Raw genomic sequence first — 13,009 nt, forward strand, 5'->3', positions numbered from 1 at the left:
GGGGGAAGTAGTGGGCGCGGCCTGATAGCCGCGAGATTGGCGGTCCCAGCCCGCGCTGATTGGCAGGGGGCGGGCGGATGCAGCCCGTTTAAAAGGAAAAGCGCGCGCACCAAAAAAGCTGGGACCCATGCCATATCGGAGAGGCCTGATCACCCTCACCGGAGGTCCTGCATCCACGAAATCCCTTCCCCCCGGACGCCCCCATCACGACCGAGTTAGAGCTCTCGAGTTAACAGCGAGTTTATTCATGAAACTGCTGTAAGGGAAACCACCTATACGAAAGTGTGAGTAAAGCATTTATTTGTTACATCGCCTCCTTAATTGTTTTTCCGTCAACGGGAAGAGAGATAAGAGAAGGAGAAACAAGGTCCCGTAACCCTTCCGTCCCTGGCCTGTTCGCGCAGCACTTTTCTGGGTCCAACCACCCACCGTCAGGTTGGTCAAAAGACAATAAAAATGCAAAGAATGACTCTTTTATGACAAGCGTAACAAACAGAATTAATATACGATTTCAACGCCACATCTACTCATAAATTTGGGGGTATAAATGGAGTAAGACTATCAATATTTGTGCACATTTTATGCTCTTTTCTATTGAGTTTCCCTGTTACAAAATTTGCTGTTCTTCATATTAGAGTTAGAGGTATTTCCATTAAACTTTTTGAAGTAGGGAAAACTTTTTTCCTTGTTTTCAAATGGTCCTTAGTATACCTGGCCCAAGACGAGCTCATGACTTCTACTATACTACATACTCTATTAATTAAATAAAAGCTTTTTTAATATACTTTTGTTCCCAGTTATTAGGACACCTGCTATAAACCTTCCCTGCAGGCAGCATTAGCCACAAAAGTATGGAAGATGGAAATTATTCAAAGAACTGATCAACTTAAAATAGCTTGAAAAATAAAACAGGTCTGGGAGCCCACCCATTCCCATCCTAGGTCATTACACCAATAAAAGCAGTTGACAGGTCACCTTGGAGGGGGAGTAAGTGTGGAACAGGGAATTGGCAGGACAAAGAAGGATATGGTGTGAATAAACTAAAGAATAGGCCTTTCACTGTACCCTTAAAGTAGGTAGTGAGGAATTCTGCCAGAGCCTCTATGAAAGAGAGTGAGTATAACCAGCTATGCCTGTCCAGCACTCCCCACCTAGACTTTTCTGTTTGCCTTGGGCCTCCCACAGGCTTGCGAGCCAACAGTTTGTCCTGGCACCAGTTACCTCGCCCACTGGAATGTCTCGCCTGCCGCATCTTTGATCTTAATCTTTTCCTCGGGGCTAGTGTTATGCCCAGCTCCGTGGTGATTGGCTATGGTCTTTTAGTAGCACGAGGATTTGGGGGGGGGCCTCCACCTCCCCTACACCCCACCTAGTGCCAACCTGTTGTTGCATTGATTGATGTCCTTTGGACTTGGTGTCAATGTCAGTTACCATCTTGGATGGTCTTCCTTGGTCTTATCATCACTGCTCCATGCCCTCTTTCCAGGAGAGCTCCCATGTTTCCCTGCCTGGTGTATGGGGAAACTCTCTTGCCTTGCTTGGGTGGAGGCAGTTCCCCACGAGGGGGTTGCCACCACCAGTCATTGTCAGCTTTGACTTCTTTCCAGCCTGTCCCGCAGCCTGCCCTGGGCTGCTGGGGGCTTCATTCTGGTCCTCCTGTCAAACCAGAACCCGGGGCTTTTACCTCTGTCTCGCTCCCCCGGGCAGCGAATTGGTGCTGGCACATGCTTACAAAGTGCTTCCACGCTAGTGCCAGCTTTCTTATTCAGCTTGCCTCCAGGCCCCAGCTGTTCGTGGTGGGGGATGCCGTTGGAGTCCCGGTAAGTACTGTTGTGCAGCGGCTTTGCCACTGCTGTATCTCCCTCCTGTTCCTGGAGGCTGTGGGATGGCTGATATGGCTTTCCCGCCCCCACTATTCTCTCCCCATGGCCCCACAGGCTGTGGGGTCGTTGACTTTGCCAGCAGTGCAGCAGTCCTGCCGCTGCTGCCATGTTCCTGCAGCCCACCATCGGGTGAGGCTGCCAGCATTTTGGGGGGGCAAGGGGCTCTCGCCGCTACTGCCAGGCTCGGCATTTCCCTTGCTCTCGCCACAGTGAGCCACAGCTGAATACCTTTTGCCAAAACCTTTGTCCTGTCATGGTCTCAAGAGAATAAATTAACTGAACCCAGCTGTTTGAGGAAGGGACATATGGTCTGATTCTGCTCACTCTGACTGGTGTATGGTCAGAAATCAAGCTATAAATGTGACAAGTACTTGGGCCTAGATTATAAATCACTTTATACAATAATAAATTTTGCAGCAAAATTTGTCAGCAAAATTCTGAGTACAGCTGGTTAGAACATAGTCAACTTCTTTCTAGCAAATACGCTGCATTGTCAAAGCCAAAACATATCATGGAAACATATCATATCAATGATCTTCCAGGGTCCCTTCCAGCCTACATACTATGAATCGGTTCTGATAGAGCTTTTGTGGGATGGTATGTGAGAACCAGAATTCTCTGCTGTTTTTTACCAGAAACAGAATGCACAAGGTTTTTTGGGTTTTTTTAATGCCAAAATTGATGTTTTAAAACACAATCCACTTTGCAAACCTATTTGAAAGTTTTTGTTTTTATTCCACTACAAGACAAAAAACTTTTAAACTGAAAGTTGCTGGAGAATAAGTTTGTTGTGTAAACACTTCTTTTTGGGAGATTTATGTAGAAGTTCTCAAAATTCTCCAATCAGTTTACAGTAGAAATATATACCTCAATCTTTTTTTCCTCAAGCTACCCAGCAAAGTATCCATATGCTGTGGTAGTCTGAGTGCTCTCATAAATTAATTGTTTTAATATAACCATTCTTGTAAGCTTTAAGAATGCCAGATACTCTCCCACTCCTCTGTTATTTTTATTCCCAGATCCTCTGTCCATATGGTTCTCTTACATTGTCTGCATTTCATAATCACACAAATTTGCTTACATGTACAGTATCCTATGTGGCCTTATGAGGGCCCACAGTGAGTTTTTCTAATGTCTTCTACCAAGAATGTCTCTGGGTGCCTAGGATGATTTTTTTTTCTAGTTCTATTTTGTTAAAATAGTTTGTCTGTTCCACTTGGTCAGAACACATCCTTTGCAAGAGACTTTTTACTTTTCCTTGACAAATAAAAATAGATTTTGACTTGACCTTCAGCAAAACACAGGCATTCCATATTTCAGTGATTTGTCACACTTCCCAATTTATAATACAAGACATTGAGAGGTTTGATGGTTGAGAAATATGTCCATCAGTCATGACAAAAATGTTGCAGGACAAGTTACTTGTATCACTGAACAAGAAATTCAAATGTATGCCCATCTTCTGTTTTTAATATAAAGCTTTTGCCTGGATTTTTTCCAACCTTGTCCAGCACTGATTTTTATGACAAATATCTTGAAGGATGCACCCATCCTCATATCTTGTGTCCACTCTAAGTATGCTTTCTTATGGCAGTCTTCTAGCATATACTATAAATCAATTGTTCTCCCAGTATTTGCATGAAACTTGTAAACAGGATATTTCAGGTATTTCAGTAGTAAGTCACTTTTGATTATCTACACTTCAGACCAACTTTCATTCCTTTCTGCATCTCCTGCTTTTTGTATCAACTATGGACTATTGGCATGAAAGATTTAATTTTCTCTTGGCTTGAGAGAAATCCCTAGATGCCACTTTTCCTGCTTTTCAAGACAGTGCTTCCTTTCTATAACTATAATCCAAATTTAAATTATGCTGAAAAAGGGAATGTAAAATCTGACTGAGGAAAATAGGATTCCTGATATTTGGGGAGCTCTTACGTAAGTGAGTCACATTGGCAAAAATGCATAACCTAGTTATGATTCAAAGAAGTCTGAACAAATAAGGTTTGTTATAGTTGCTTTTGTTTGCGCTTAATTCATAGACACACCACTGTGCCTGGCAGTCTGTTCTCCATATATTTTATAATCTAAGCAGACAAAGGGTAAGAAAAATTAAGTATCATTCAGATACAAAGGGAAAACTGAGACACGGAGGGATTGAGTGACTTCATGAATATGTCCAAGGAAAGCTGTATAAAAGCCACAAAATGAATCTGAACCATCTGATTCTGAGCTGTGTCATTAACGTAATTTTTTTATACCTTAGTTCTCAGGTACACCATGATCCCATTGGCTGGGTGCTGTACTTTCCCAGAACAAAAGATGACCCTGCATCACTGAGCTAACAATCTAACACCACATCTACATGATAAACGTACTATACTTCAAAGCAAAATCCAGGCAGGCTGGTCCCTGAACTGGAGGCAGAATAGCCACAGCCACACAGTGCTATTGAGCTAATTAGCTCGGGGCAGGCTAATTATTGCCGTCAGTCAGCACTGCTAATTGGCCCACCCAGCCTGCTGCACAGATGTGTCTACATTGCTTCTAGCATATGAAATAGCCTTTATATGGTATCTATGCCAAGGATTTCATGGTAAGTTTATTGTGTAGTGTTGCTGATTCAATTATTTTCCTTCTTATTTTTGTTTATTTACACTACTGTTATCTTACTGGGCTAGGCCCAGTTTGGCTCAGATGAAAACTTAGAGTTTGGACACTGAGGGCATGTCTACATGTTAGTTAATGTGCTGTAACACACCTATAATAACAGGTACTAACAAAGCATCATAATTGACACTACTGCACATTAGACTAAATCTACTGTGCATTCGTGCCTTAACACAGGTTTTCCCCGTCATGCTAATTCACAGTACAATTGGTCTTCTGCTTATTAATCATCTCATGTAGACACACCCTGAAAGACTTAAAAGAAGTAATGCTGCTGCTTAACTCTTGGAGGATCTTATTTGAGGCCCTGCTTAGAATTTATTTTCTTCATGATGAAAGCTGAAACTGGGAACCTTGTACAGTGGCTTTCATTGGGATGATAAATTGGTGACACTGAGTCAGGGGTGTGTTCTTTGTAGGTAAATTCTGTTCTAGTTTATATAGGTTGAAGCGAGTTATACCACTCTCATCAATATAGTATCTGAGTGCCACCCAGTGGTGGATTAAGTAGGGTAACTGTTAGGGGTGTGCGAAGCAGGCCCTATTCAATTTGGAGTCAATTCAAATTGGGGACAGTGATTTGTTTCCTTGATTCAGATCACGGTCCCTGATTTGATGTGGCCGAATACGAATCTGAAAATTTGATGCTGATTCAGAGAATCAGTGATTCTGACATAGACACAGCTTTAAATGTTTTTTCTACATACCTCGAGGTACCAGGTATGCTGGGGTGGATGGAGCATCCCACAGGAGCACGGGGTGGGGGGGGCCCCATGTGCTCGGTGGCGAACCTGGAAATACTTCTGGTTCATTTCTGGGTCTGCCAGGGAGCACGTTGGGGGGCCCCACTCTGCACCCCCCTCCAGCTCAACAAACAAAAATGGAGTCCTTGTCAATGTGGTAGCTTTGTTACCACTTTAGCTATACCACTGTAGTTAAAGAAGTACCACTTCCCTAGTTTGGACACAGTTACATCCATATAAATGCATATTTACTGGTTTAGCTTAGTTATTCCCATCGCTGTATGTGAAATAATGATTTCATTAAAAAAAACCAAAAACACACTCCTAATCAACATGGTTCTTCTGTTAAAATTGTACGCAGGCCAAGTCATTGCATTCATTTTGCGTGTCAAATCAGGGGCTGCTCTGAGCCAGATGTACTTTAAGATTTACACAGTAATCTCTACAGCAATGTTAAATACTTGTAAAAGCACAGAGCCAGCTTCAATAGCAGATTACACCTCTAGTCACTTATCTATGCTAATGTGGTTCAAGAATCCTAAACAAATAGGGCTGGAATGAATGTCCGTTCATTCTTAGGTGATTGGAATGGAGGTCATCTATTCCACCCCTGCCTAAGGCAGATCATCCCTGTCTTAAACCATCCCAGGAAATTTTTTTTTCTAACCTGCCTTTAAAAACGTGTAGTGACAGTAAATTCTACAGTCCCGAATTATCAGCTCTAATGCTTAACTACACTTCTAGTTGGTAAATTCCTTCTGGTATTTAATCTAAATCTTTAGCAATTTAAGTCCATTATTACTTGTCCTGTCTCCAAGGAACCAAGAAAAAAATCATTTCCATCTTTAATAGGAATCCTTGTGCTTAAAGACTGTTTTCAAATCACTTCATCTTCATTTCCATAGATTAAACGATCATAAATCATCCATACTTTCCTGGTGTGTCAAAGTTTTGTTTGTTATTTGTATAAACTAATTTGTTCACATCTTTCTTAAGCTATGGTACCCAAACTGGATACCAAACACCAAATGCTAAGTAGACTGGAAGAATCGCTTCGTATGACTTGCATATGACACCCTTATGCCAGTATGATGCTATTAGTATTAATATTACATTGCTGACTCATTCTGCTTGTGAAACGATATGATCCCCTGGCCTTTTACTGGGGTACTGCAAACTACCCAATCCTTCCTCATTTCATATTTTGTTCCTTACAAAGTGTAATACTTCCACTTTTGAATTTATTCTTGTTTATTTTGGATCACTTTTCCAAGATCCTTTTAAACCAGAATGTTATCCTACAAAGTGTCTGCAATCCCACCTAGCTTCATGTCATCTGTACATTTACGTTCAGTTCAGTTCTCCAAGTCAATAATGAAGATATGGGACAGTGCCAGACCTAGGGCAGAGAACTTTGATTATTTCTTTAAGTCTGTTACTGAGATGCTAGTGACTACACTTCGAACATGGCTTTCCAACTAGTTTTATGAACCAAACTTACAGTAGTTTCACCTAGACTGTATGGCTTGCTTATGTGAAATGTTAGAATGCTTACTAAAGTCCAGATCTATCACATGTTCAAGGCATGTTACCTGTCATAGAAGGTAGTTAGATGTGTTAGGTAGGACTGTACTTGACAAACCCATGTTAGCTGTCACTTGGTATGTAGGTACTTTTATATTTATATGAATATTTATACTTTTATATTTATATGAATCAGCTTTCCAAGAATCAAGTTAGACTGACTGGTTTGTAATTTCTTGGATGTTCCCTTTTCTAAAGATGGATACTGCCTTTGCCCTTTTTTAGTCTTCAGGGCACTCCCCTGTTCTCAAAGATATAGCGAATTGCTCTGCAATTGCTTCAGCTAGTTCCTTGATAAAACTAAACACAATTTAACATTAGCTTCCAATAGAGATCAAATACTACGTTAGTAAATCTAGTTCAGGAAAATGTCTATGTATGACATCCTATGAACACCCCAAAACATTCCCACCTGTGGGTTGGGTTCATGCCATCTGTTTAAAAAGGTAGATAAAATTTTGAATGGAAATACTGTTGTGAAATATTTTGCTTTAAAATTTAACATTTTTCTAATGAAGCATGATGACACTTTTTTCATATTTCTCCCCCCATTTGCTTCACTTGTCATATTTCTCCCCCATTTGCTTCATTCCCCCCATTTGCTAATTAATTTTTCACTGAGGGGGGGAAAAATGATCAAATCAGAAGACTTAAAGGTCTTTCCTGTGCTAGGGAATGTCAGAGACAACTTCCTATTACCTTACCAAATCTGCAGCGGTACTGAGGTAGTTCTGTTGTAATAAAAAGTACAGTAGTTTTAGCACTGTGCCATTTCAAACATATCAAGCACTAGAGACCCTGAGAATCTTGAATGCAGAAGGTTGGAAACTTCTTGCCAGAATTCCCTAGGGTAGACACATCTGTAGTTTGTGGTGTAACCATAATATGATAGACTGTGCTGGTCTGTAACTGTCAGGATTAATTTAGATTGTAACCAGATTCATTTTGCACTTAAAAAAAAAACAACAAACAACCACCAAAAAACAGCACTGCAGTGTTTCAAGAATTCGCTACAAAGATTTTATGAATCTCATAATTTTAGGAAGCAGAAAGCCTACTTTCTTCTCTCTTGCTCTGATATGCAAAAACAAAGCATTTTTTTTCTTTTGTTCTGTTTTTGTTTTTGCTTGTTGGTTTGTTTTTAACAGCAACTAAGCCAAGTAACTAAGTCATCCACTTAATAGGCTATAGCCTATCTTATCTTTGTGACCCACAATCATTCCTACAATAACAGGAATGGAAAAATGATTTTGTAGTTAATGCACACCTGGACTGATTTCCGATTTCTACCACTGACTCCTTGTGTTCTTTGGGCTTAATTTACTCATGCCCTGCTCTCATATGAGGTAACAACACTTCAGCTCCAACACTCCCACTTAACTTGGAACTTGTAGGTGCTACTGTTATGGAAAAAATATCACAGGAAGTGGGCTGGAAATAGACCATGTGTTTATAAAAACACTTTGGGGAATTTATTAATGCATATTAAAAATGAACATTAAGAACAGCCTGGATAAAATGAAAAAGAAAAAAAGAGAATGAAAAAACAAAGTTAGGAGGGAAGAAAACAGACCATTTAAGAGATAATAGTCTCAAAGGATAGATCAAATGTGCCTGAAACTTCAGTGAGATCAGTAAAGAATTTCCCAACTTCCAGGAAAGTCATTGCCATTGTTCAATGCCAATTTGTCTTAGTATGTGGCTGAAACAAGCCTGATGATAGTTTTTAGTGAAATTTATAGGGAAGCATCTTTTCAAAACTGACTTGACTATGGCCCATAAGGCAATTTATCAGAGCATCTACTCTTTTTTTTTTTTTTTTTTTTTACCATTTAATATTACAAACCCAGAAGTTAGAGATGAAGAAAGCTATTAAATCATCTTGTTCATCCCCTTGCTGCTGCAGGATTGCTCCCAACAGGACTTCAGGTTGTTTAGAGTTCTGCAGAATCTAATTTTAAATATTTCTAAGCAATAGCACTTCCTTCATTTCCCTTGAGATACCAGTCGAAAGTCTAATATATCTTGTCATTAAAAGCTTTATTGAGCATATGAATTTCCTTTAACTTCTAGAGACTTTTACCCTAAAACAAACGATTGCCTCAAAAATGGGCTGAACTACAGGCAGTTAAAAATTGCAGTGTGTACTACACAGCTGCAGCACTTCATGCTTCCACATATATTCTTTGTCTGGTCAAAGGATATTCTATGCCATTATTCCATCCACAAAACTCCCATTGACATTAATAGGAGTCCGACTAATAAAGGAACTATGTAGTGTTTGCTCACCTTGATTGAATGCAGAGACCTGGGCTTCTTGCCTCCTATAAAGAGCAGCATTTGTCAAGTAGACAGTCAATTTTCATGTTCTCCCTGGAGTAGAGAGGTCTGAACATTGTTTCATCTAGCACAGCCATAAAATAGCAAATTTGTCTCAGGTTCTTCCAAATGCCATCCCTAGTATCCTAAAGAATTCAGTAGCAACTTTGAAAATACTGATTGAAATCTCAGCTTTTCTACTGGCATGAACAATTCTTTCACTAACTTCTAGTAATAGTCTTAATACTCTTTTGACGCTCCAACAGGTCCCAGCTAAAGAGACTGAGGAAGAGCTAGTGTCTGCTGTTTTATCCGGCAGGCTTGCTATTGACTGCAATATGTATTTAATCCCTTGTAAACTCTGAGATATACAGCCACTACTTTCTTCTGGGGAAAGCAACTCTAAATGCAACCCATCAGCAGCATCTGCCTGGTTAACATGTCCAACTCTAATCTTCCAAGAGCATTTCACTGGTACTGTATTGTATAGCTTTGTAATCTTTCATGAATGACTACCACTGTTATATTATTATTAACTTGAACTCCCACTGATGCCAATCAAATGGAACAAATGACCTGGCTCAGCCATAATTTGTCTTTAGAAATACTGCACAGGAACAGTTTGTGCCTCAGCTCCCTCACAGGTTATATTGAAACTTCTTCTTGATCTGTGAGCCTATTGAGTAGTATAACAGAAACATTATGCAACTTACTGTGGATCCCTAGAGGCTCACAGTTTGATTCCAGGTTCTCTTCAAATAGGAAATAAGCTATATTGATTTAAGAAATTTGGAATGACAATGAATGAGACGATTCAAAGCTGATGCTATTTTGATGTCATTGGATACCACAGTGACTTGGTGTGCTTATTAAAGTCAAGTTGACCTTGTAAGCATAAATAAAGTAACTCAAGGTTCTAGAGGTTTTTTTAAAGGCTTCTAAAATCCAGAAAAAAACACTAGTTTTCCCTTATTGCCTTTTCACATCATGTTTGCAGAGTAGTTGGCAAATGTTTTGTCAAAACATATTCCTTTTTATTCTCTTTGTGTGCATGTTTCCACTATGTGATGGAATTGTTAGAAAAAATTACATAATCAATGGCAGAAGCTTTCTTGCACTATTGGATCAATATTACCAACTGAAATTGAGGGAAGAGGGGGAGGATGGCGGGGAGTGCAGGGGGGAATCAGTTTCTCCAAATGGATGTTTTGTTAGCTTTGAGGGGAGGAGTAGCCACCAGTCATTTGGCAAGAATGGAATCATTTAACACTGAATTACAATTCAAGGAATGAGTCTCATGAAAGAAATATAGGGCAGATTTTGCAGAAAAAAATCTCTCTTACATTATGTAAGAGTAAACATATGGAGATGTGTTTGCGTGTAATTACAGTTTGCCTTTTATAAAAGTTATTTCTCAAGTTAGAAATTTATGAACTTTTCATATGCAGTTTTATATCCAACTTTTGTGTTGTTAGCTGGTCCATACAAATTGGGTTTACAAAGGTTGCATAATTCTTCTTCTACATGTCAGAGCATCACTGTGGTGTGACAGAATTAAGGCTGCTGAGGCAACATTAACTGTTTTCAATTACTTGCTTTTTTATTTAAGTTTAAGGTTAAAACATAATTCAACTCTGAGAAGTGGCTATAAAATCACTGTGAATAAGAAAATGGCACTTTTTAAAAAATTTGGCAGATCTGTCCCATGTGTGTTCTCATTTGTATCTGCTTTTCTTCTGGACAAAAATAAGTTTTTAGCTATTTTATAAACCACCAGGCAAATGTATACTACAAGCATGGATGCAACATAGAAACATAAACAGGTAACCCTGTAGAACAAAGTCTGGTCAGAGACTCAGCTAGATGCATACAAGTCATCGACCAAATTAACTAATTTCCAATGAGTTACACCCATAGCAAGTTGGCTTTCACGTCTTTTATCACTGGTGGCAAACAGGAAAGAACTCGATTTTCTTATGCAATGTCTAAATGGGAATGCTCAGGAAAGTTCAAATGAGTCACCTAAAGGTATGTAGCTTTAAGGTACTGCAAATGAAGTTTGCTTTATTGTTGCTTGGGAGCTCCCGGGTTCAACATGCTCTAACTTACCTTTAGTTCACCTTAACTCTCCTGAGAGTTCCTACATAAATAAGCCATAAACAAACATCTTTAGGCCATTTGAGCATCCTTCCTATCAGACATGTAACATCTATTGATCATTTATTCACACTGTGTACACTGTAAGTACATCCTTAATAGGTATTTTGACTGAAGCAACTTTTTAATGTTTCAATCTACTGGAAATAATACTTCTTCTCTCTTTTAATGTCGGTCCTTATTGCTGGGCTTGTTCTAAAAACTTATTCTGACAGAGAAGTTATTCCTTCATTGGCTTGTAATTCTTGCTTATTGTGAGAGTCTAGCAGATAATATATCTTGGTTCTGTATAACATGGCTGTGAAGAATGGGTTGAATGTGAAGAATGGCCAGCGTGCCTCTGGGTTAACTGCTAACTGATAATTCATAGTTTATGATTACTGCTTTGAAATAATGAAAGATTTATATCTCAGTCTCGTGCCAGCAGTTGTTTTATTGATAGTAATATATTCATGCTACTAGTTATCATCAACTGTGTATATTGCATGGTCTTACCTTAATGTTGGTTTACAGTTTCACTGAACTATAGGCCTGATCCATAACTGATTAAAAAAAACAACAACAAAACAAGATAAAACTGTTGAAAGACTTTCATAGAGTCCAATGAGTTTTTTTTGGAGCTGGATCATAACATTGGTCATAGCTATCTAGCACAGTGTCTCCCTAAGACAATTTTTTGGTTACTTAATTTCCCCAAAGCCAATTTTTGGCTACTTAATACACAAATTAAGTAGGTAACTAACAAGAAACAATAGTAACAACAATATCTCCAAGTGAAAGACCATTTGAATGTCTTTTGGGAAAAAATATTGGTGGAAAAAAGCTTGTATTGTTCTAACATGCCATTTTTTTGCCGTCTAGTTTGGAGTTGCATCAAATCTTGTACAGAGCTGTCTTATCTTGCTCTATTCATGGCATTATGCATGGCATCTCTTAGGAATGGTAATTTACTTGTTCTAATGTGCTCCACCTCGACCTTGACAAACATTATGAAAACTATAATGTAACTTCCTACTTCATAGTTATATTCATATCATACCATAAACACCTCACAAGGGATGCCTGTCTGCAATTAAGAATGTGGAGGTATAAATCTCATATCTTGTGAATGCTCAAAGACCAGTGTAACCCTTCTATTATGTCGCACAGCAACTCAGATGTTGCTGTGATCTCGTTAGGCAACTCAGTGTGGGGAAAATATGGACAAAAAAATTCTGAAGTTTTTATTTTAGATAATATTCATCTAATTTCTGGCAGTAGTACCTGACTGCTCTTTCTTTAGTCCACCTGCAGCAGCTCTTTAAATATTAATTCTGGCCGTCTGTCTGAACTATATTAGTTAAACAGGATATCACTATATCATTTGATACCCACGCAAACCTCCTGTTCCAACACTTCTAGTCTGTCTTCCCTTTCAGACGCCAAGCACTACCTAGCTAATGTTAACCTTTCTTTGAAAATACTCCCATTCATTTCCTTTCACAATTATTTAGAAACTCTGGCAAAGATTTACAATGGCTTTTGATTCACACCACTATTTATATGCTGCTATCATATTTAGTCATTTCACCTGCAGTTATAGCACAAGCTTTCATTTATAATGGATGGACAAGAAACAAAAAGTATTTGCCTTCCAACCTGGCTGAAAAAACA

The sequence above is a fragment of the Alligator sinensis genome, unplaced genomic scaffold (assembly GCF_000455745.1).
Source record: "Alligator sinensis unplaced genomic scaffold, ASM45574v1 scaffold254_1, whole genome shotgun sequence".
NCBI lineage: Eukaryota > Metazoa > Chordata > Crocodylia > Alligatoridae > Alligator > Alligator sinensis.